General features: G+C 39.1%; 1 long non-coding RNA gene across 1 annotated transcript; it reads left to right on the forward strand.

Moving 5' to 3' along the window:
• Positions 1-2,736: 2,736 nt before the first annotated feature.
• LOC141981542 (uncharacterized) lies at positions 2,737-9,947 on the forward strand. Its single transcript, XR_012637818.1, has 5 exons — positions 2,737-2,919; positions 3,110-3,164; positions 8,733-8,840; positions 8,930-9,080; positions 9,334-9,947. It is a non-coding gene; the product is annotated as an uncharacterized LOC141981542 (long non-coding RNA).
• Positions 9,948-26,689: the final 16,742 nt, after the last annotated feature.

Raw genomic sequence — 26,689 nt, forward strand, 5'->3', positions numbered from 1 at the left:
GAAGCCACAGGATTGAGGGGAAAGGTGGGGTGCTTCCCGCTTCACAACCATCTGGGGTGGAATTTTCAAACGCCTAAGGCCAATGCTGAGTACATTTGAAAAATCACACCTTTCATGTATAGAATTAATGGGCCAGATAGATGTCCTCCCCTGGTAAAAGCCTCAGGAGAGGGCAGGAAGGGAGTGAAGCTCCACGAGGCTCCCCTTTTGAAGTACCTCCTGCATAATTGGTTAAGTGGGACCACAAATCCACACTTACCTTGGGACGCAGTCAGAGGGAGGACATGACCCTGTGCCTCCAGTGCAGTTGTGTCCCCAGCTTCAATGAGGTTCTCACTGAGAGGTCCTGACCTCTGGAACTGACTTCCTATCTGTCTTCTAATCAAATTGGTGACCTTCAGGATGGGCTGAAAAGCTCATCTATATTCCAGGCTATTTTGGGGGATGATATGGGAGGATGACTAGAAATTTTGGATGGTTGGCATGGTTTGCAGGGGAGCAGGTTGTTTTAGTGGGTGATAACCTTTACTAAATTCAGATAAATATTTATAGACATTTTATGTTGCCTGTCCCTCCCCGACAGTAGAATCTGTTTCCTTTTTTAGTATCTGGAAACCTAAAGGAGAGAACCATTAAATTGTTTACCCAGAAACTATTTTTTCATAAGTGCAGAAAGTCCATAAATATTTCAACAGGCATGCAACTGTACCAAAATATGCCATGGTGATACACTGAATCAATAATCCATAAACTAGCATCTGTAAACTAACAGGGTGGACAATAATGTTTCCTAAAACTCACTCTTTAAATAATAACTAAAGGTATACAGGTTTCAGAGTAGCAGCCGTGTTAGTCTGTATCCGCAAAAAGAACAGGAGTACTTGTGGCACCTTGGAGATTAACACATTTATTTGAGCATAAGCTTTCGTGGGCTACAGCCCACTTCATTGGATGTATAGAATGGAACATATAGTAAGAATATATATATATACACATACAGAGAACATGAAAAGGTGGAAGTAGCCATACCAACTGTAAAAGGCTAATTAATTAAGATGAGGTATTATCAGCAGGAGAAAAAAAACTTTTTAGTGATAATCAAGATGGCCCATTTAGATAGTTGACAAGAAGGTGTAAGGATACTTAACATGGGGAAATAGATTCAATATGTGTAATGACCCAGCCACTCCCAGTCTCTGTTCAAACCCAAGTTAATGGTATCTAGTTTGCATATTAATTCAAGCTCAGCAGTTTCTCATTGGAGTCTGTTTTTGAAGCTTTGCTGTTGCAAAATTGCCACCTTTAAGTCTGTTACTGAGTGGCCACAGAGGTTGAAGTGTTCTCCTACCGGTTTTTGAATGTTATGATTCCTGATGTCAGATTTGTGTCCATTTATTCTTTTGCGTAGAGACTGTCCGGTTTGGCCAATGTATATGGCAGAGGGGCATTGCTGGCACATGATGGCATAAATCACATTGGTAGATGTGCAGGTGAATGAGCCCCTGATGGCGTGGCTAATGTGATTAGGTCCTATGATGTTGTCACTTGAATAAATATGTTGACAGAGTTGGCATTGGGGTTTGCTGCAAGGATAGGTTCCTGGGTTAGTGTTTTTGTTGTGTGGTGTGTGGTTGCTGGTGAGTATTTGCTTCAGGTTGGGGGGCTGTCTGTAAGCGAGGACTGGTCTGTCTCCCAAGATCTGTGAGAGTGTGGGATATTTTTTCAGGATAGGTTGTAAATCTTTGATGATGCACTGGAGAGGTTTTAGTTGGGGGCTGAAGGTGACAGCTAGTGGCGTTCTGTTATTTTCTTTGTTGGGCCTGTCCTGTAGTAAGTGACTTCTGGGTACTCTTCTGGCTCTGTCAATCTGTTTTTTCACTTCAGCAGGTGGGTATTGTAGTTTTGAGAATGCTTGATAGAGATCTTGTAGGTGTTTGTCTCTGTCTGAGGGATTGGAGCAAATGCAGTTATATCTGAGAGGTATACACTTATCCTAAGGATCAAAATAACTGTGGAGACTTATTAAGGATAAAATTCATATCAGCACAGAGAGCCTATGAACCACTCACATGCCTCTTATGCCCTCAACATAGGATTTAATTGGTGCATAGCCACTGAGTGGGTCCTCTGCACTGGGGTGAACTTCATCACAACTGTATAATGTGTATTTTTAAATGTATTATCAGGACATGTTTTATGTGATAAACCACAAGGCCTAACAAAATACTGGTTTAACTGAGCACATAATGCAGTTTGTATCTAAAAAATAAATGTCTAAATACATATTTTCTCAAGAGACTGAAATAGCTTTTTAAAGTGTGGTTTAGAAAGGTAACAGTAAAACTGGCTGGTTCTTACTTAATACATACTAGATTATGCAGGTATTGCCAGCAGGGAGTGGGTGCAAAGAGCACTTTCCTCCTAAATCAACCATAGTTAAGTATGACACCAGTAGACCAGGTGCCAGCTCTTGCCAAGGCTGTAGGTGTCAGCTGAGCACTGACAAATTCATAGCTGGAAACCAGAAGAACTTACCTGTATGTTAGTATTGTTCAAGACAGGTGTTAGACTTGTAAGGATGGGGTTAGTGTTTAGATTCTGTAAAATGCTTGTAAGCTGTTGCATTCATTAATCTTTCTTCTAATGTCTGTATCCTATGCTGTACAGTAATATGTAAGTTTTGCTTTCTAACTATAAAAATGCCTTCTTTCAACTTGTGAACCCAGGCAGGAGGAGTCAAAACTAGGTGGGCCATCTTGAAAGATCTTGAAACATCACAATACAAAAATTGGGTTGATGGTCCTCTTTCACCCATGAGGGGTACTATATGTGAGAAAGGTCGTCCCATCAGCTTGAATTCTGGAAAAAGGAAATAAAGATAGCTGACATGAAAATTCTTCATCTCTTGGCTGTTTGGAGGTAGGAAACAAAAGCAGAGATCCTCCGTGTCAACCGAAAACTCATTCAATGCTGACAGATTACTGCATCTCTGTCACCTTTTGGAACCAGAGACTGTAACTCATTTCTGTATATGTGTAGCCTGCTTTAACTTGAAAATAACTCTCATTTCTTTTTCCTAGTTAATAAATACTTATTTCATTTACTATAGGATTGGCTACAAGCATTGTCTTTGGTGTGAGATCTAAGGTACAAATTGACCTGGGGTAAGTGACTGGTCTCTTAGGACTGTGAGCAACCTGGATGTTTTGTGATCTTTGGTATAAGTGACCATTTATCACTAAGTCTAGCTTACCTGGGTAGCAAGATAGATTGGAGTATTGAAGACGACTGTCTGTGACTCCATAGTAAGACTGACACAGTCACAGCAGGGAGCCCTGCTTTTTGACAGTGTGCCCTGCGGTTGGCACTCATGGTCATGAACCATTCCAGACAGCATGACAGTAAGTAATTATAGTTTGGCTACTAGTGCTGAGCAGAATAAGACTTGCCATATTGGTAGCAGTATTAACTGCCCAACAGAGGGCACATTAGGATAGAGATGAACAACTTATTGAGAAAGCACATGGAGAAAACAGGCTATACTTTTCAAGAGAGAAAGATTCACTGAATTCCCTTGGCAAACATAACACCTCCCTCCACTACAGTTGAAGTGCACATGGTATTTCCCATCCTGTTCCCAGTGAAGTTAGTGGGAGTTTTGCTATTGACTTCTGTGGAACTAGGATTAGTCGCTGCGTGACTGGGTCATATCTGCTTAGTTTACAGATAAACCCCTGTGGTTTGTTATTGTTACAACTTGACAGACAACAGCTATTGAAGAGTGAACTAGATTTTATTTTACCTAATGAGTCCTCAGCAGACTTGTCAGCTAAATGCTGACTATAGGATCTTTAATAGTGGTGATGATGTCATGGGAAGAGAAAACATGTCCTGATTTTTAGACACACGGTTGTATCTGCAGGGCTAGCAGTTAGGAAAAAAACAAACACCTTTTGACATTGATTCTGTGGAGTCACTGAGGGAAAATACAGAATTATTAAAATCATTTTTGTAAAATAAGACCGCACTTTGAGTCAGACTTTTAATACACATTTTCATATGTAAATCTATATTATGGCATAAATGCATTTTTAAATGGTACCAACATTACAAAAAAAGTTTAAACTGTCAGAAAAGCCTTTAGTTATTATCAAGATGTACCCATTATAATTCACATATTCTTTACTCCTTACTGCAAGGATTATTGTCACAACAGAACATAATAGCTCTCTTCTTGTTGAATCATGCTGGAGCCTTTATTCAATTAGCCAACACATATTAGATACGGTGTCATAGAGAAAATATATATTAGAAATACCTACTAACCACAATACATTTAAATATGTTTATTAGTAGTAGTAGGAATGATCCATCCTTAAATCACTGATTACACCCATTCTTGAGGAAGTAAATAGTGTATCAACCTTGTGTGGGCAACGTTCACAATGGTGAATTTCACCCATAATGATTGTCAGAAATGTTTAGGGCACAATACATAAAAAATAAAAATCATTCACTTATTATTGGTTTTATAAGTTATTAGTACTTACTTAAAAATAGAGCATCCTTAATTTTTTTTAACAATATATCTTTGTGCAATTGCTCACTCACCTCATTTTAGCTGTTTTACAACCCAGAAGCTCAATTATGAAAATAAATAGAATCGTCAAATGACACAGATTGAGCTTAGACATTTTAAAGATGTCTGTATTTTGAATGGCATATAATTAGAACTTCAAAAATACAACAGCAGCACGTAAAATACATATGATGCAAACATTTTAATTTTATACTTTATGCCACCATGGCTGGATTTTCTCACCTCAGCAGAAATGTCTTTCCAGATTACCAAAGACCTAAATGAGAATTGGTATCTACCACCCTTTTATTCCATAACATCCCCTCCCCCTCTCCCAATTGCATCAAACAGAGTTGCAGGAATATTGTAGATAAGTGGGTGGATTTTACAACAATAGCTTTAATGTATCACATTTCTTAATTCGGATAATGCAGTGGCTGGTCATTGATCACAATATTAAACATAGGACAATGTAAAATTACAAATGGACACAAATCAAATACTTCAGATATGAGGACCTCAAAAGGTAAAGGAAGTTTGAATACAGTTCTGAACCCCCCTACTCCTATAATACACTGAACCAGCACTCCTTTGTAGATGATACCAAGATGGGAAGGGTTGCAAGTGCTTTAAAGGATAGGATTATAATTCAAAATGATCTAGACAAACTGGAGAAATGGTCTGAAGTAAAATAGGCTGAAATTCAATAAGGACAAAAGCAAAGTACTCCACTTAGTAAGGAACAATCAGTTGCACACATACAAAATGGGAAATGACAGCCTAGGATGGGGTACTGCAGAAAGGGATCTGGGGGTCATACTGGACCACAAGTTAAATGTGAGTCAACAGTGTAACACTGTCGCAAAAAAAGTGAACATCATTCTGGGTTGTATTAGCAGGAGTGTTGTAAGCAAGACATAAGAAATAATTCTTCTACTCTACTCCGCACTGATCAGGCCTCAACTGGAGTATCGTGCCAATTTCTGGGTGCCACATTTCAGGAAGGAAGTGGACAAATTGGAGAAAGTCCAGAGAAGAGCAACAAAAATGATTAAAGGTCTAGAAAACATGACCTATGAGGGAATATTGAAAAAAAATTGGGTATGTTTAGTCTGGAAAAGAGAAGAGTGAGAGGGGACATGATAACAGTTTTCAAGTACATAAAAGGTTGTTAGAAGGAGGAGGGAGAGAAATTGTTCTTCTTAACCTCTGAGGATAGGACAAGAAGCAATGGGCTTAAATTGCAGCAAGGGAGGTTTAGGTTGTACATTAGGAAAAATTTCCTAACTGTCAGGGTGGTTAAGCACTGGAATAAATTGCTTAGAGAGGTTGTGGAATCTCCATCACTGGAGATTTTTAAGACCAGGCTAGATAAACACCTTCAGGGGTGTTCTAGATAATACTTCGTCCTGCCATGAGTACAAGGGACTGGACTAGATGACCTCTCTCAGTCCCTTCCAGTCCTATGATTCTATCCTTATCCAAGCACCCCAAGTTGTGGCAAAGTGCAAATCTGGATCCAAATATTTTTGCTTTGACTCATCTGTATTTGAGACATTTGATAGTTCAAACTTTTATATCCTGTTTACAAGGTAGTGTGAACATAGTCAAGGGGATAGGACACTGGATTGCAAGTTGTGAGACTTGTGTTCCATTTCTAGGTCTGCCAGTGACTTTCTGTGTGAGTTTGGGCAAGTCAGTTATGCACTAATTTCCATAAGTGGCCATCAATTTGGGGCGGCCTTGATTTTTCCAGTTCCAACTTGAGTCACCTAGGTCTGATGATTTTCAGACGTATTGAGCACTGCAGCTCCCACTGAGCTGTGAATGTTCAACACTTCTGAAAATAATTCTCAAGGGAGTTCCTCTCTGTACTAGTGCTGAACCAGATGGAGAGAACAAGGTGACCAGGGTCTCCAAAAATCATATCTGCCCCCTTCTTCTGTCTGGGTGTATCTCAGAATGAACATAAGAGTTGGGTTTTTTTTTATAATCAATAGCTTCCAGGGCCAATTAGCTCATGTAGTTAGAACACCTCTGATTTTGGAACCAAGCACCTAGCATTCCAGTTCTTGCTCTACAGCTGTGTACAGTTTACTATGGAGAGGTGATAAGCTCTTTCTAGTTGAGGTTGAGACCAAAGTTCCATAAGGTTTTTATCCTACTAGTAACATATACCCACAAGAAAAAGGGGAAAAAAAACACCTCCTTGTTTTCCATTTGTAGGCTTAAGTCTCATTGACAACTAGAACATATTCTGAAATTTTTGAATAAAAGGACTAAGTACTTTTTAAGATTAAAAGACATAGCTCTTTTAAAAAATATCTGTGAAATATTTGTGTGTGTTGCTCCACAGAGCCTATTTTTTAAATCCATGTACAGAGCTTTGATATCACATTGCTAATCACTTTAAAAAATGACAGACAGATTTTGGTTTTGGCTCATGCAACAGGCAATTTAAGGACAGGAATAGTAAAATATTTAAGCAACTGTTATTAGCAGAAACTAGGACACAATTCTCCATCAGTGCAGCCAACAAAGAAAATAATAAGATGACAGTATACATTCTCTCAAGAAATACTATTTCAATAAGCAAGGCAAAGATTAGGAGCACCAGGAATTGCCATTCCAGATCAGATCAGTGGTCCAGTTCAATATCCTGCATCCAATAATAGCCAAAACCAGGTGCTTCATAGAAAGATGCAAGGAACCTCATGGAGAACAACAGCAATTTCCTACTCCAGACACTTAGGGACAGATTTTTAAAGGTAATTTAGCACTTAAAGATGTTGATAGGCATCTAGGGGAATTTTCAAAAGTGCCTAGGTGTCTAATTCATTGAAATCAATAGGAGTGAGGTGCTCACTTAGGCACTTTTGAAAATCTCACTAGGTGCCTATCTGCATCTTTAAGCACCTAAATACCCTTAAAAATCCATCCCTTAAAGATTGGTTTATACCCTGAAATACTTTGAGTGACTAGGCCTTAAATTCTAGATTGTGGCACTAATCTGGAAACAGGAACCTGTATCTTGGTCATGCCAAGTTTCATCTGGCACTAACCCATATAAATGCAGAAGGAAGCTTTGCACCAGTCATTAGAGAGGTATAGATTGTTTACTCCATTCGCAGGCTGGTGAACGGGGGAAGGGCCATGACCTACCTCCTCCCTATCCTTCTCCCCCAACTTGTCAGCACTTTGATCCCTATATAGGAGGAGGAGGAGGAGGAGGAGGAGTAAAAAGTACTCCTCACAGTAAATCAGTGCCTTCTTCATTACAGTACAACCTTAAGTGCCACCCATTGCAAAGACTGTTGTTGTGGGATGCTGGGGAGGGAATTTTTGTGTGTACCTCTACTCCCATATAAATCAGTTCTCACAACCTAGCCCTAAAAACACTGCAGATGTTCTTATCCCTATATAAGTCTAATCCTTTCCCAAATCCTATTGATTTCATAGCCTCAGTGGTATAATTGTGGCAATATTAATTGACTATATTATTGTTTCTGTACTTGTAGAAGGGTAACTAGGAACACCCAACTGACCTTTTATATACTGTTCATTACTTTATAGACAGACCTATGTCATGTCCCTTCTTATTTTCACTGACAGACTTTCTTTGTAATTTCAAAGCCACTAAGCTAGCATCATTATTAGCTTGGTCAATGCTACTCACTCATTTAATTTAAAGATCTAGCAACCAGTCCATCCCATGTTTTTTTTTTTAACTGTCTTTATTTACATACACAGAAGAAACATTAAAATAAAATGTTTAGGTCTTGAAGTCAAGATAACAGGCATTTACTTATTCCTGATTTTTAAAAAAATGTGTTTATATTTATTACAGTCAAGATACTGGTTCCAGTGAAATGAACGACAAAACACCCATTGATATAGATAGAGTCCTGTGCATACAGTAGGGCTTGCATATTCATTTCCTTGTTTTTAAGTGCTTGGAATTTGTAAAGGACATGATAGGTATACACAATGTTGTCACTTAGCAACTGTAAGTGGTTTGTTTAAACTTTTTTTTTTTTATATAGCATTTGGCTTCCATCTCAGCACTATTCAAACCAGGGATGCTTTGTTCCAAATGGATCAGCTTCTTGAGTGAAAGCAGGCGCTCCATTAAATGCTTATAATCTCTTTGCAGGTCTCCAGAAGCTAGAGGGTGAAACCATGACCAACTCATCACTAGTTGAGCAAGTCTGACATTCCCTTTGCTGGAGGATGGCACATATACAAAACACACTACATCTCAGTATGCTTGTTTATTCATGTGTACAGGACGTCACTGCCTTTTCAAAAAGAGAATCAAATACATTATATATATCTAATCTATTTTTCTAGATATTTAAGGCCTGAGCCTGCCAGGTGCCAACCACTTCCTGAGAGCACTACTGACATGAGTAGCAGCAGAGGGCACTCAGCACCTTGCAACATCAAAACCCTCATACAGTGCTCCATTAGTGAAGTAATTATAAAAGCACAAAAATACAAGGTGGGTTTTGTTTGTTTGTTTGTTTGGCTGAAGTCTTCATCTGTTCCATGGGTTTTTATTATGGTTATAACCATTTAACCAGCATCTATAAAATTTACTTTGCTGCCTACCTCTTTGTGCTAAAAATAAATGTGGAAACAAAAAAGAGATGCAGCTAGATATAAAGAAGCACAGCCGGTAAAAGAAACTGTAAAAAAAGGAGAGAGGCGGGGTCAAGAGCAAGATAATATTTCTACATTTTTTTTCATTACAGCTCAGTGGATTAACCTAAAGCACCACGCGGTTTGAAGTGTTGTTCCAAGTGCCAGTGAATTTTCTGAATTTTCCCAGTGCAGAGAAACATACGCACAGCAATACCTGTACATCAGACAAGGATGCAGCCAAATACCTATGGGTCGACTGCAAGCCACATTTCCAGATATATATGAATGAATCACTTTAGATAGACTTGTTATCGCTCTCTGTCTCTCTCTCCCCCTCTCCTGAACTTGTTCTCTCTGGTAGGGGCCATATACTTTGAATCTCCTATTTGCTGCACCACTTCCCATTTCTTCATCACATCTGGCTTAGTATTACATAAAGTATGAATTAATGTGACTCACAGTGCTAGCCCATTGTGTTCTGTGGTGTAAAGAAACATACACTATTTTCCTCTCCTCAGTGGGAAGTAAATGCTGCAAGCACAAATGCTGTAGATATCCGTAGGTGCCTTGGGTGCATTTTTCTCTTTTCTGTTGCGGTTGTTGTTATTACCCTCTTATCTCCACAGAAGATATTATCAAGTTTCCTTTTTCAGGAACAATTACAGTTGAACTGCGAATATTTGAGCCTGGTTATGTGTAAAAAGGTAACAAATGACTATTCATGGGAGGCAGATGATTCACTTCTTCATGTGCTTAACTTTCAGATTTTTGGTGTGTGTGTGTGTAAATGTGTATATATATATATATATATATATATATAATATTTAAATTCTGTGTATTGGTATCACAAATTTAAAGTATAAAATTGCAGCATGACAATAAAAGCATCAACTGGATGCATAAACAGGGGAATCTGTATTTATCCTCCCAAACCTCTGTAAGATAAGGACATACTATTATTCCCATTGCACAAATGGGGAACTGAGGCAAAATGGAAAAGGTAACATGTCCAAAGTCAAATAGAAAGCATTGGGAGGAGAGGGGAAGAGGAGAGAAGAGCCTGGACTTGAAGCTGGATCTCCCAAGTCCTAAACTAACACCCTAACCTCCAGACCCTCTACTCCTTTGAAGGCCAGAGAAATTGCAGTCAGTCCTCCAAATCTCTCACCCACAATATATGTCCACAGCAGAAGCAACTGTAGAATAATATTCCACAGCAGGGAGGCCCCACCATTACTCCCTCATCCTCCGTCCAACAGAATCACAGGGTTAGGGACCATTTTCACCATACCTCGAGGGGCCAGCCTTTGTCCTTGAAGACTGACCAAATATAAATGGCAGGTATGCTGGGAACCTGAAGTCACTGTTGTTGGATGTTACTTCTGGAAGTAGCAACCCTAAAAGTGATACCTACAGGTGCAACTTTGCAGTCTCAGCCATGATGACCGGCTGAAGCTGCAGCCTCAGGCCTGGGAATTTTGCTACCAACCTCAATGTGCCTTTTGCTTTGCTAAGTCCTTCCCAGCAGAACCCACTTGCCAATTCAGGCAGTATTTGAGACAAAAGAGTTCCCCTGTGTGTTACAGCAGGTGAGGGAGCAGACAGAGAGACTTCAGTCCTTAGTATCTCTAGCTCTTACTGAATTTTAAAGAAGCTCTTATATCAATCACTTCTTTTTAAAGATGTGAAAGCTGCTTGTTTATGGGCCTGTGAAAGAAGTTAAGGAGACTGGTGTTTTCTGAACAAACTGGAGTGTTTTATTACTGCAAGCAAGTTTAACTGCTCATGACACACTTTTCAGGGGTCACTCAATTTTCTAAAAAAGCATAAAGCCACAATACAAATCAGACTTTTTAGCCTTCATGATTCTGATGCCTGTATCCGAATGACTCTGCTAGCCTGTGTCTGTAGTCCTCATGCATACAACCCTCCCAAAACATCAGGAGTAGTTCAAAAATCAGTGCACCTCAAAACTCTCATACTGTTGTGTTTCTATGCCCTGTTAAACATGGCATTTATGACAGCCCCATCACAAAGATTTGATTATATTGTATATGCAATATTTTTCCCCCTGATTATTCTTCTGTTAGACACTCTCAAACAGGCTTTCTAGAACTTTCTACTTCTGTTAATTAATCTTTGGTTAAAGTTTTTGATATCCATGTATGAATAGATGGATTGGGGTTGATTATTCTAAACTATTTAATGTGTCTTCTGTTTGAACGCTGAGGGATATTTGTAGATCTCTTGGCAAGAAGTCTTGGATGAGGACTCTTGCAGGCTTTCAGTTGCTTGTAAGGTGACGTGTGCTAACACATAACGTACGTATGGTTCAGCTTCAAAACGTGGGGCCCAATGCCACATTAATTGTACACACAAAATTCTAGGATGTGATTCTCCAGTACCTTGCATAATCATGCACCTGTCCAAAATGGGTGCAAAATGCTACCAACTTATAAGTTGCAAGACAGTGGAGAATCAGGCCCCACTGACTTTAGAAGAATTTTAAGATAACAAAGAATAGTCTGATCTCTGCTTCCCTACCAAAATGCTTTCTAAAATCATAAAAGCAATAATTGGTGACTTTTAAAAGCACCTTCAGTAATCATGTGTTTCCTTTTGTAGGGACTGGAATCTGTGAAACACAATGTAGGTTGTAAAACCAATGTTTTTCTAAATCTTGATTTATCTAGAAGTGCTTTATTTTCCATGATTCTGACCATGCAGCATGCAGAGAGGAATAAAAATAAAAATATACAAACACTAATAAATGTAACATCTCTAAAAATGACCTAAAAAGTTTTCCATACTTAAAAATATCATAAACTTTAATTTGCATTATTTCTGGCCTTTCCAGAGTTCAAAGCAAATTTTGAGCATCTTGCTGGAAAGCTAGAAAGCTCATCTTTCCAAAAAGTATAAAGTTCCTATTTCTAGACCTATATGGCCAGGAGACAGTCTTTAAAAGTGGAACAATTCTTTCTATATATATTATTGATTGTACCATTTGAATCTTGTCAGTGTGGAGCCTTAAATAATAACCTCAATTATTTTGGATAGAAACTCAAGGATAAGGAGGAAGAAACAGTTCTCTGACAGCTGTTGGTTGGTTGGATTATTTTCAGGGGGTGGTATATAAAATTGGAACAGCAATCATATATGCATGTGTACATGCACCCACTATCACGAGGTTGATATCTTTCTGCTAAATTGCAGCGCTATGTGATAATTTCATTTATCATGCACCTTTGACAGTCTCATTTGCCATTTGCTAATTAATCCATCTTCTCTTGTACTTATTATAATATTCTAACTTCCTGAGCAGCTACAGCCATGCACCTCTTTATTTTATATACATATATATATATATATATACACACACACACTTTTTAAAAATTTCCACCACCATTTAGACAGATAGATAGATTTATGTGGCAATCTTTTTATATATATATATTTTTAAAGACTACTAATAAATTCCTTAGACCTGTGGAGAACTTCTTGGTGGTGAACTGTTAAAGACATTAAATAATATAAAACTAACCCACTTCAAAAATTCATATTGCTCTCTGCCATCATTAAGCTTTCACTGTGATGCATCGGCAAATTCACCTTCCTTTTGAATTTGTATTTGTTTCATTCAGGCAATGTATTATTGAATGTGGCAGGGTGAGTTTGTAGAAGTTAAAGATTAAAAAAGGGATGAGGCAGGGGTGACCAAAATTACTGACCTTCCGAGCTGCATACGACAATCTTCAGAAGTTCGAGAGAAGGGGCACACCTGCCAGGTTCGGGACTTCAGCCCCTTGGGAACTGCCTGACAGGGATTGGGACTTCAGCCCTGTTCCTGCTAAAGCTCCGAGCTCTGGCAGGCACATCCTGTGGGGCTTAAGCTCCTAAACCCCTCTCCCCACTGGGCAGAATCCTCAACCCTGCCACCCTGCTGCAAGGCAGAGGTCCTGAGCTCCCCCCACCCGCACCCGCAGTTTGGTAGGTGGAGAATGGAGGAAATGGGGTGGGGTGGAGTGGGGCTCTTCAAGCCACACTTTAGCGGTAAAAGAGCCGCATATGGCTCACGAGCCACAGTTTGGCCACCCCTAGCATAAGGCATCAGTGTAGTTCCTCTCTCTTTTGATATAGATTTGTATGCCACACAGCACATTCCCTGTTGGTTTGTCCATTCCAGTTTAAATGATTCCAAATTTCACTACTTCCAAGCCGGGAATAATGAAGCTGACATCCTCTGTCCTGTACCACGTATCTTTCCATTGCAATCAGTTTACCAGTTTATTCTATACATTTTTCCTGCTTTCCAATTTGCCAGTTAAAGGATTTTCAAAAACTTACAAGTTGAGATATAAAAAGATAACAGATATAAAACCAACACTGACAAGGGCATAGGGAAGAATAATCATATTTGAACAGGTGCACAACATTGAGTTTCCCAGACATCTGGTTAGACTCAACCACATGCCAAATCCATTAAGCCCTCGTGGCTCCAGATTTAATGAGAAGCACATTTTGTCTAGTTTGGCTCTTCTGGGCCTTCTACTTCCCTCTTGGACTTGGCAAGTTCTTTCTGTCTGAAAATAAGATTTCCTAATACCCGTTAAGGATTCAAATTTAAACAAGTTTATGTGTAAACTATAAAAACGACCCCTACTTTTTAGCATACTAAATAATCTAGTCAAAGGTTTATGCAATAAACAGATTCATCTTACTCTGTGTTTCTAATATTGAACAGGAGCTATTTTCTCCTGTAACTGACAGTTCCAAGGTGGTGGTTTGTTTTTTCTCCCTCTCTTTAAATCGTTATTAGCTTAAAATGTTTTCCACAGCCCTCTCTAAGTTTGAAGTCAACCAGATGTGCTTTGTGGTGTGCAAAGGGTTGGGTTATTTTAAACCAAAGTTATCAATAGGGCTGTATCTATCCAGCTACTTTTATGGCCCTCATCACCACAGAATCTGAGGGGCTCACTGATAGATTTTTACCCTCTCTATTACATAGGAATTATTTTCTCCATTATACAGTTGGGTGATGGAGGCCTAGCTTAGCCTCACATGCCCCAAATCTAATAGGAAGTCTGTGTTGAATGAAGAACTGAACCAGCATCGGATTTCCCAGTCTCATGCCTTATTAGCTAGACCATCCTACCTCCCTAGGTTCAGACCCCGCTTTAAGATAAGTAAAACTTTTATTTGTTCACCAAAGTTACCATTAACTCAGAGTTGCAAAGCTACTTTCTGTTAAATAAAACACAACAGCATAAAAGTATGTTTATTGTGCCCCATAGGATGCTCAGAATGATACAGATTGCAAAGTTATACAGCATCTCCAAGAGCAGAAAGATTTTAGAAACCAAACCTTGTCATTTCCTCACGCTCTGGCCCCTTTCTACAAATATATGAACTAGTATATAAAGCAAATTCCACTGGGTGAACAGTCAACAAAACACTGAAATGAAATCATTTACTGTCAGAGCCTCTCTCCAGGGAAGACATTTCACTCAATGATGAGTAACTAATACACTTTTATTCACAGTTATGTAATTGTTTGCTTCTCACCAACTTCCTCTTTAACAGCAAAATATTGATTCTATTTATTCTTAACTTGAGACTGCTACAATATGAACCTGAATGCCAAATCCTCATATACACTATAGAGTATCAATAGGATTACTCATGAAAGTAAATACCAACTTGAGTAAGGATACACAATCTAACCAAAACAGCATTCCTACTAACCTATTTTATGGGTATTTTTGGTAGGTTTATTGAAGTCATTTTACTTCAGTGCTTCTTGGCCAAACCTTTGACATGTTATGTATTTAGAAGAGAGAATTGTAATATACCGCCTCCCTCCCAAGCTTCATCACACTATTTCCTCAATTTCCTCTGTTTTATTAAAATACAAAGCATTACAAATTCTGCTGCTTACTCAGCTTTCATTACTTTTAGGTAACGGCCCAATTTAGTACTTTAAGAAATATATTTTGCAGCAAGTCTTGTTATATTTCAGAGGGTAAGCTACTCGTTTCAAGGTGGTTAAAGTTAGTTTTGCAGTCCTTTAAATGCAGAGAGCTTTATTCTCAAATTCTGTATGTGTATCTTGTGTGCCATTCACCTTCATATATACACATGAAAGCTTGTCCTGATGCAATAAAGGGGAGCAATTGTCCTCCAATTTTAGCCATTACCATGTACCCTTCGTGGTCATTTACTGTTTTATATACAACAACATACAAAAGACTACACTATCAACAGTGGGAACAGAACACACAGGTTTCTACCAATGGAGTTCAAAGAAAATATTAACTGTAGTAGTAGACTTATGCCCTCTCTATACCAGCGAGGAGTAGCTCCAATCTGGTATGGGTCCATAACACATTATAACACGAAAGACTGGAACTTTTAAAAGAACATAAGAATGGCCATAGTAGGTCAGACCAATGGTCCGTGTAGCTCAGTATCCTGTCTTCCAACAGTGGCTAGTTCCAGATGCTTCAGATGGAATTAACAGGACTATTACTGAATGATCCATCCCTTGTCGTCCACTCCCAGGTTGTGCCAGTCAGAGGTTGAGGAACATGCAGAACATGGCTAATAGCTCTTGATGGACCTACCCTTGATGAACTCATTTAATTCTTTTTTTAAGCCAGTTATACTTTTGGACTTCACAACATCTCATAGCAAATGAGTTCCACAGGTTGACTGTCTGTTGTGTGAAGAAGTACTTTCTTTTGTGTGTTTTAAATCTGCTGCCTATTAATTTAAATGAGTGACCTCTGGCTCTTGTATTATGAGTTATTCACCTTATCCACACTATTCATGATTTTATAGACCTATATCATATCCTCCCCCCACCCCCCGCTGTCTCTTTTTCAAGCTGAGCAGTCCCAGTCTTTTTCATCTCTCCTCATATGGAAGCTGTTCCCTACCCTAAACATTTTTGCTGCCCTTCTCTTTACCTTTTCCAATTCTAATATATCATTTTGAGGTAGGGCAACCAGAACTGCACTCAGTATTCAAGGTATGGGAGCACCTTGGAGATCTATATAATGACATTATATTTTCTGTCTTATTCTCTATCCCTTTCCTAATGGTTTTCCTAACATTTTTAGCATTTTTGACTGCCACTTCACACTAAGCTGGTGTTTTCCAAGAACTATCCATGATGACTCTAAGATCTCTTTCTTGAGCGGTACCGGCTAATTGACATCCCATCATTTTCTATGTATAGTTGGGATTATGTTTTCCAGTGTGCATTACTTTGCACTTATCAACATTGAATTTCATCTGCCATTTTGTTGCCCAGTTATCCAGTTTTGTGAGATCCCTTTGTAACTCTTCACAGTCAACTTTGGACTTAACTACCTTGAGTAATTTTGTATCATCTGCAAATTTAGCCACCCTTTTCCAGATCATTTATGAATATGTTGAACATCACTGGTCCCAGTATGATCCTTGAAGGACCCTGCTATTTACTTCTCTCCACTGTAAAAACTGATGTAAGCACTAGGTTACATACCACAGTTAATAGTTTTGAAATTTCATATTTTAATTTCTTCAGAACTCTTGGCCGAATGCCATATGGTCTGGTGACTTGTCACTGTTTATCAATTTGTTCCAAAACCTCCTCTACTGACATCTCAATTTGGAATAGTTCCTCAGATTTATCATCTAAAAATAATGGCTCACCTGTGAGAATCTCTCTCACATCCTCTGCAGTGAAGACTAATATTTAGTGTCGCTGCAACAGCTCTGTCAGTGCTCCTTTAACATCTCATCTAGTACCCCACTGTTTGGCTGGCAGGCTTCCTACTTCTGATGTACTTTAAAAAAGTGCTGTTAGTTTTTGTGTCTTTTGCTAGTTTGCTCTTCAAATTCCTTTTTGGCCAGCCCAATGGTATTTTTACAAAAACAACGAGGAGTCCTTGTGGCACCTTGGAGACTAACAAATGTAGTCTCTACGGTACCAAGGACTCCTCATTGTTTTTGCTGATACAGACTAACACGGCTACCACTCTGAAACCTCTATTTTTATAGTTGACTTGCCAGAGTTCATGTTCCTTTCTATTTTCCTCAGTGGGATTTGACTTCCAATCTTTAAAGGATGTCTTTTTGCTTCTAACTGCTTCTTGTATTTTGTTCTTAAGCCAGGGTGGCATTTGTTTGGTCTCTTTAATGTTTTTTTTTATTATTTGGGGTACACATTTAGTGTGAGCCTCCATTATCACGTTTTAAATAGTTTCCATGCAGCTTGCAGGCATTTCACTCTTCTGACTGTTCCTTTTAATTTTTATTTAACTAGTTTCCTCATTTTTGCGTATTTCTCCCTTTTGAAGTTAAATACTACTCTACTGTGTTTCTTTGGTATTTTGACCCCACGAGGATGTTAAATTTAATTACATTATGATCTACATTAACGAGCAGTTCAGCTATATTCACCTCTTAGACCAGATCCTGTGTTCCACTTAGGACTAATCAAGAATTGCCTCTTCCATTCTGGGTTCCAGGACTAGCTTCTCCAAGAAGCCATCATTAATGGTGCCTAAAAATTTTAATTCTCCATCCCATATTGAGGTGACAGGGTAGTTTAAATCCCCCATTATTATTAGATTTTCTTTTTTTTTGTAGCCACTCTAGTCTCCATGAACATTTCACAGTCACCATCACCATCTTGGTCAGGTGTTTGGTAGTATATTTCTACTGATTAACTCTTATTATTCAAGAATGGAATTTCTATCCATACAGATTAGATGATACAGTTTGATTCGTTTAAGATTTTTACTCCATTTGACTCTGTGCTTTCTTTCACATATAGTGCCACTCCCTCACCAGCACAAACTACTGTGTCATTCCTATATATTTTGTACCTTAATATTAGAATGTCCCATTGATTATCATCATTCCACCACATTTCTGTGATGCCTATTATAATAATACTCATTTAATACCAGGCTCTTAAGTTCACCCATCTAAGCATTTAGACCTCAAACATTTGTATACACACACTTATAAAATTGTCGGTGTTTAACTGTCTGCCTTCATGTGATGTAACTGGATAGAACTCTTTTTTTTGTAATTTATCAACTTCTATCCTCTCCTCTGTACTAGGATATAAAGTATCCCCTTCAATAAATTGTCCCCCAAGGTATGTCTCTCTCTGAACCATATGCTTCTCTGCACCTGTTGGTTTAAAAAAAAAAAACTCCTCTACGACCTTTTTAATTTTACTTGCCAGCAATCTGGCTCTATTTTGATTTAGGTGAAGCCCATCCTTTCTGTATAGGTTCCTCCTTTCCCAGAATGTTCCCCAGTTTCTAATAAACCTAAATCATTCCTCCCTACACAATCATCTTATCCACTCCCTGAGATCCTGCAGTTCTGCCTGTCTAACTGGCCCTGCGTGTGGAACTGGAAGCTAACACTGAGGTTCTGGATTGTAATCTTTCCCAGCAGTCTAAATTTGGCCTCCAAGATCTCTCTTCTACCTTTCCCTATGTCACTGGTACCTATGTGTATGATAACCACCAGCTTCTCCCCATCACTGCACATAAGTCTATCTAGATATCTCGAGAGGTCTGTAAATTTCACACCTGGTGGCAGAGGCGCCAAGTTTCTAATCTGCCGGAGGGGTACTCCCCCCGGCTCTGCCCAGGCCCCATCCCCACTCCATCCCTTCCCCAACACCCCACCCCCGGCCTGCTTCTCCCCACCCCTGCTCCACCCAGCCTCTTCCCCACTTCTTCCCACCCCAACCCACCTCTTCCCTGCCCAGTTCTGCTCCCTGCCCTGAGTGTGCTTTGCCTTCACTCCTATCACCTCCCCATAGCGCCTTCTGACGCTGCAAAACAGCTGATCCGTGGCATGCGGTAGGCGCTGGGAGGGAGGGGGAGGCGCTGATTGGCGGGGCCCATTGTTGGGCAGGAGGTGCTTGGAGCAGGGGGAGGTTCTGATGGGGGGCTGCCAGTGGGTGCTAAGCACCCACGATTTTTTTCCTGTGGATGCTCCAGCCCCGGAGCACCCACAGAATTGGTGCCTATACCTGGCAGGCAATTCACCTGGGAGGCAATTCACCAGATTTTCCTGGACATCACAAACTCAATCTATATTTATAATAATCAAATCTCCTATTAATATTACCTGTCTTCCTAATAATTAGGATATTCTCAGTGTGAGAGGATACTATGATAGCATCTGGAAGCAGGGTCTCATCTATGGGATCATTTCCCTCCACCTCAGCTTGATGTTCTCCTTCTCCAAGTCTTTCTGTGTTACTCAAGAGGGGTGTGGGATCACACTATAGTGGTCCTGAAAGTCTTGTATATGTACCTCTCTGTCTTCCTCAGTTCAGCCTCTCTAGTCTCAAAACATGTATTCAGTCTTTGAGAGCAATGAGTTGCTTACACCAAATTCACACATATGCTACCTGCCCACAAGGCAGGTAATTGTAAATGCTGCATTCAGTGCAATAAACTCGATAGCTGCCACTCTGTTGATGAACTTCTGCCTGCATTATTTTTATCCTTGCAGGGACTTTTATTGTTTGTTTGTTCTTTTGAGGGTTTTTTGGGGATAAGAAGGGGGGGAATTATTGGCCTAATTTTAGAGTATGTTTGTTAGATGTATCTGGCACTCATGCTCCCTCTCTAAACTTCCTCACAAAATTCCCCTTTGCTTCTCCTTTGGTCACTTAGGAGCTGGACTTTTAAATGCCTGTTCTCTTTAAATTGGCCCTGTCCCATTGTCAAGGGATCCTAAATGAATTAGAGATCAAAGCATAGCAGACTAAAGCCTCATTAGTAAGCACTCAGCTGACCTTAGCAGACCATGTGGCTCAGCATACAGTCCCCAAAACACACCATAATCAATTAAAATTTCAATCAAGCAGCCCTGTTGCAAACAAGTAAGCACACAACAAACTAACAGACAAATATACTAACTGGGATTCCCTCTTATTTATGAGTACATAAAGCATGAGCATTTACTTAGAGTTACGGTTTCTCAAATACTTTTCTGAGGTTGTCCTCTAGCAAACGAAAGGTGGGTCCATCAAAGGTAGCAGGTACCTCTGGAGTAGAGCTGCAAGGTCCAGCTCTCTGACAACTTGTACTGTAATTCTTCTCCTCTCACTTTACCTTCCTAGCCCAAGGTTTCATTAATAAGGGCCAAAAGAGTTGGGAGTAGAACTGGCCAAATAATGGATTTTTCAGTTTGCTGACAATTCCAAAAATAAATAAATAAAACCAAGTTTTGTTTCAAGTCAAAGTGAAAACAATTAAAAAAAATAATTCAGCAAGTCAAAGTAAAAATTTCAAATTGGGTCAAATTGAAATGTTTCAACTGAATATATATAATTCTTTTAATTTGGGGACATTTTTGAAAAAAGCAAAGAACTAGATTCACAGAACACAGGAGAGAAGAACTCCTTTATAACTTCAGCGCAGTGGTCAGGGTACTCTTTTGGGATGTGGAAAATCCTGGCTCAATTCCCCCTTCTGTCTAATGTCAAGGGATTTGAACTTGGATCTCACCCATTGAATCTTCTGTGGTTAGGGCAACAAACACCTCATGGAGCTGTTATTTCAAGCTGTCTGCAAACTCAGGCTGGTAACATTGCATTGATTACATTCCATTCACATTTTCCAGATTCTCTCTGAAATCAGAAGGGTTAGAATTTTTTTTTCAACAAAAGCCCAGATTTTGGAGCATAGTTCTACAACAAGGGGTGGATTCAGCCAGAGTGTAATTGAAGAGCACATGACTTTGGCTATACCCTATTCTGAAATATAGGGAAAACACTATATAAATGTTGGAAAATGAGAATGTACCAAACAACCTTATTTTCTGGTCTCAGAGACTGATCTTTCTAGGTGTTGATGACCCTTATTTTCCCTGGTCTTCGGGGAGAGCTTAAAATGTTCAGCACCTTACATAGGAGGTTTAATATCACATAGATTCAGGCTCTTAAGTAGACTTCAATTGGATGACAACCTTGGATGCATGTGTATAGACGAAGTGCACTAGCATCTCCTAAAAGATTTATTTCAGAAGGTTCTTTTGTTGGCTCTTTACTCTCCAGAAGAAAAGAAGTCAGTTGGTTGTGGGAGACAATTATATGTTACCAGTAAAGGATTTGAAATATGGCAACCCCCGAAGATCCAACATCTCACTCAGGCTGTTCATTGAATACACTGATATTACCAAGTGTACTCTGATCTACACAAGTCGGACTGTATCAATGATATGCTCAAGACACACTGTGGTATTTTTTGTCCCTGTAAGTTCACACGCCACCCTGCCATAGCAGAATTCTTAAATGATACTGCCCCATGGATGTATCAAAGGTACCTCAAGCTCACACCTGGGAAGAGAGAAGTATTGTTAGCGAGTAGAGGTCAATGCTATCAGAGGGATCACTCTTCCTTCATGTCTCCGGTTATTAAGGGGATATGTTCAGAGATAGTGAGTCACATTATGAATCTGGGTGTCACTTTCAACCATGCCGTCTCCATGGAAAGCCTTGTTTGGGAAATGTGATGAAAGTGGCCTTTTCTCTAAGTTTTGCAGTCTGCCCCTTTAATTATCCTTCAATGACCTCACCACAGCAACATCATCCCTCAGGATCATAAGGCTCTATTATTGTATTCTACTTATCACAGGTCTTGCAGTAGGAGAGTTCCAGTGCCTGCAGCTAATTCAAAATGCAGCAGTATATTTGCTCACCGTTTTAAGCAACTGAAGTGACGATATTCCCAACTTGCTTACTTTACAATGGATGACTATAAACTGGCAGATTGGGAAACAAACCCCTGAGACCATCTTTATTTATTTTATTACTTTTTTGCAATACAGTTCATCTTTAAAAAATAATTAGACATTACTTTATCCAAATTCACTTATTTTCAATTTACTCATTGCCTGTTTTCAAGGATATGTACAGACTATACCTCTCTTCTCCCTTTCCCTCTTCTCCCACAAACATCACTGAGTGAGGACATTGTGATCTATGATTTATAGAATAATTTAGATGTGAGCTTGCATTATTTAGGATTAATGAGCCGCTTTATGTGGATCTCCTATTTACAATTCTTTTAAAATAAGTTACTCATTCCATAAATGATAGTACAATAGAGACCATTATTTTCTCTCATGCTACTTGTTGCTACTGAAGTTCTAATCCTCCTCTTGTTGAGTGCCATTTAGCCACAGCATTTCAACAAGATGGAATTATCTTTCCTGTGTCTCAGGAGCTAGTATGATTGCTCAGACTCTGACAGACTGGATAATTTCCAGAGTTTAAAGTAATTGGAGAAGTCATAACTCAAGATACCACTGAAATAGAAGATGCCCATTGGGATTTCTACACTAATATTATTATTTGTATTACTCGAGGGACTAGGAAACCTTCAACAATATTTGCTCAGTTAAAACAAAATCTCTAACAGTCCTTAGAGATTTAAAGGTGCAGTACTTTTTAAAAAAATGGCATAAGAGTAACAAAGCTATTTACACCACAACAGCCAGAAGGGCTTTCATGGATTCACAGGAAAGGAGAGGAAAATGCCACCAAACTATTCAGCTTCATATACCACACCCAAACCTTATACAATACCTTTGGTATCTGAGTTCTTACCACTCGCGACTTCCCCTCAGCTGGGGCCATTTGCACTACTATTTGTTTTTTCTTTTGCTCTCCTCTTCTCCACACAATTAACGGGAGCATTGCTCCAAAGAGCACTTGTGATGGCAAAGAGCTAATAGCACTCCTTAGAGGGCATATTAGGATAAATGGAATGGGGCTTTCCTCTTGCAAATCTTAGCAGGGAAAGGACAGTAGACTGAAGGGGGAAGAGGGCCCTAAGGCAGCCAGGAAAAGAACTGACTGAGTGCTGAAGCCAAGAAGTGTGATTGGAATTGGGAAGCTAGACCTTAGGCAGGTGCTATGCCCAGGGATCCTGGGTTAGCCAACAGATGCAGCCAGAGAACACAGATTGGCAGAGGCTGGAGAATTAAGGACAGTTGTCACTCCTTGAGAATGTTTCCATTTAATGAGTTGAAAATTATCTTTGCCACCCACAACTCCATGCACTGCAAAGACTGAAGCCAGAATATTTAGTTTTCAGCAGAGAACAAAGGAAACTCTTACCAAGATTAATTTTAGTTCGTAATCAGTTCTATCAGTGCTGTGCTTAATTTCAAACAGTCAACATGCTTCATATGGGACAAAGTACAGAGTAGGGTGTTAATGTGTATAAAGGTAGCAAAATCAGACCTTAAATTAAAAATACCAAGCTGTTTGCAGGTAAAAAATATTACATCTGCAAATAAATGATGTGAAAATTATCACTTTCCCAGTCTAGTTAGGTCAGAAAATACTACTCCCATTCACTCTAATAGCCAGATTAATCTATATGGCCACATCACCATGTGTGGTATTTGTGTGATCTAGCAAATGACGTAATAAGTCATCCAAGCCTGTTTAATTTGAACTTTAAAAAAGAGTGTATAGAGAAACAAATCTTAGGCCCGTGTGGAAACTGTGCATAAGACTATTTTATTTTTAGTCCTTTTTACCATATTTGATATCAGTGCTCACCTTCAAAGTGTAAATATCTCTGGGAGTGCTAAAAAAATACAAACGTGGTACATAACAGATGCATAAGCACATCCTGGGCAAATTTATTATGGACCTAGAACTGTTATCTCACCCCTTGTGCGTGTATTGTCACTTACTCATGTGGTTTCTATAATGACTTCAAGGATTTTTGGCAGTGCACTTGGTTACAAAGCATGACACTTACGCTCCAAGCTAATCAGATCTTTTCTCATTGCATCTGTCTACTGTTATATTTATATCAGTGTCTCCAAAAAGCTATTTTCTTCCCTTTTTTATAAGCATTAAATGTAAATGCAAGATTGGAAATATATGCTTTGAAAATTCTTCATAGATATATGTTTCACAAATACTAAGGAAAGTCAAAAGTACATGTCTTATATTTCTGCCTATCATACAGCCAGCCATTATAATGGCATTCTCAAAGTAGACCCACACAAAATTACTGAGGACAGGAACTCTCTTTGTGACAAGCATTCATGATAAGCAAAAATACATACGCTTGAAATCCTTGGAGTAAACCAACGTTGATGGCCAGGAGCTGACAAAAGGCAATTTAAAGAATGAAAACAAAATTGTAATATATTTGGAGAGCCAAGATTGTCATCAGTCAGAGGGCACAGCATTAATTATGATTTCCAAAGCAGAAAAATCAATCAAACTGAGAGCCAATTAACATCCAATTGTTCCAAGGTTGTTCAAACACGATACATGAAAATGACAATTATACAGTGTTACACACTAACAGACAATCACAATAATGAGATCGAAGATCAATCCTATTACTACAAACTCTGATTGACAAAATTCCCAAGCATGAATAATGGGGGACTTCAATACCAAGGTTGGGAAGAATAACGCTGGGTGCAGAAAGCAATGCGTAAGCATAAGCTTGAGCCACATAATCAGACTGGTGAGAGACTGGTAGAACTGTGACTGGTAGAACTGTATCAAGGCTCATAATTGGTGGAACATTATTCCCACACAAACATATACATAAAGTAACTTGGAATTCTCCAGATGCAGTCACCAGGAACCAGACTGACCTTCAATGTAATGGAAAGAAATTTAGATCAACTCTTCAGGACATCAGAGCACACAGAGGAGCTGATGTCACAAGTGACAACAATTTATGTGTGTCAAGACTGAGGTCTGGTCTACCCCAGGAAATTAGGTCGATATAACTACATCTCTCAGTGGTGTGAAAAATCCACACCCCTAAGCAACGCAGTTAAATCAACCTAACCCCTGGTGTAGACATTGCGAGATCAACAGGAGAATTCTCCCATTGACCTGGCTACCACCTCTTGGAAAGGTGGAGTACCTAAGCTGATGGGAGAATCCCTCCCGTTAGTGTAGATAGTGTCTTCTCTGAAGTGCTACAGCCACATAACTTCAGAAGTGCAGCTGCACCACGGCACTGAAATTTAAACTCAAGAAAAACAAAACCCCATAAAGAATTAAGAAAAATGACAGTAAAAGGCAGCCGAAAAACACATTACTACAGCAATTTAAAATTGAACTGAAGAACCAAATTTCAGGTTCTATGAGACTTAGATCCACCACAAAAGTCAACATTATTATGTCTTGGTCCTTTCTGCACCACAGTATCAGACACCGCTGGTTTCCAGACAAGTAAATCAATAGTCTCGGTAAGTGAGGTTACATGGAACTATGTGAAAGAAAGGAAACCAACCAAAGTGAACATCAGCTCCTCAAAAATACCTCCATAAAATGAAGCAGCAAAAAAATCTGTATAAAACACAAGGACAGAGTGGTGGAAAGCAGTGCATAAAGAGATAAGTAGTAGGACATGGATAATATCACCAAAGAAGCTGAAGTAGCTGGTGAAAGAGGCAATAGTAAAACACTTCATCAGCTCAACAAGGTCCTAACTGGCAAGTTTACACCAGCCAGTGGGCCTGTCAAGGATCAACAACGAAAGACTTTAACAACAGAAAATGAACAAAGATAGGAATGGACAAAGCACTTTCAAGAGGTGCTAAACATATCAGCACCACAAGAAACTAATGACTTAAACATAAACATCCCAAACTGGACATCATGATGTCTCACATCAAAACAAAAAAGTGAAAGAACACAATAAAAAAGTTAAAACTTAGAAAAGCTGTTGATGAAGAACAAGTCACTGAGCAAATGCTGAATGCTTGCAATAATGGGACAAACAATAAAATCACTGAAATCTTCAGCAAAGTATGGGACAAGTGAACGCCTCGAGAACAATGGGGAAATGGCATTAGAGTGCAAATTCCAGAGAAAGGTGATTTAAACCATTGCAACAGTTGGTGAGATGTTACTTTCAAAGATCGGTAAATTCGTCTGTAATATCATCTTAAGCAAATGAAAAGAAGCAGTTGAGTCAAAGCTAAGGGAAGAGCAGGCTGGATTTCAACCTGGAAGATCATATATTGTCCACTATTTAACCCTAAGAATAATAATTAAAGACACCATTGAATGGGTAAAACCATTCATCATAAACCTCGTAGATTGCAAAAAAAGCATGACAGTCTGCATCAAGAATCATGATTCACCTCTGAATTTTTTTTAAGTGCTATGGTACAAAAATAATTAACATAATCAAAGCTTTATATCAAAATTCACGGTTAAAGTAAATGCAGATTTGAGCAAATGATTCAACATACAGACTGGCATCAAACACGGATGCATTCTTTCACATCTATTGTTTGGTAGTGTCATTGGATCATTATGAGAAAGAGTGTAGACAGATACAACACAGGTATCGCACGGCTGAACGACAGTACACTGGAAGAAATTTTTAGCTCTTCAACCAAGTGAAGTCTGAAAGACTGTCTAGGATCGTAAAA

This window comes from Natator depressus, chromosome 2, assembly GCF_965152275.1.
Source record: "Natator depressus isolate rNatDep1 chromosome 2, rNatDep2.hap1, whole genome shotgun sequence".
Taxonomy (NCBI): Eukaryota; Metazoa; Chordata; order Testudines; family Cheloniidae; genus Natator; species Natator depressus.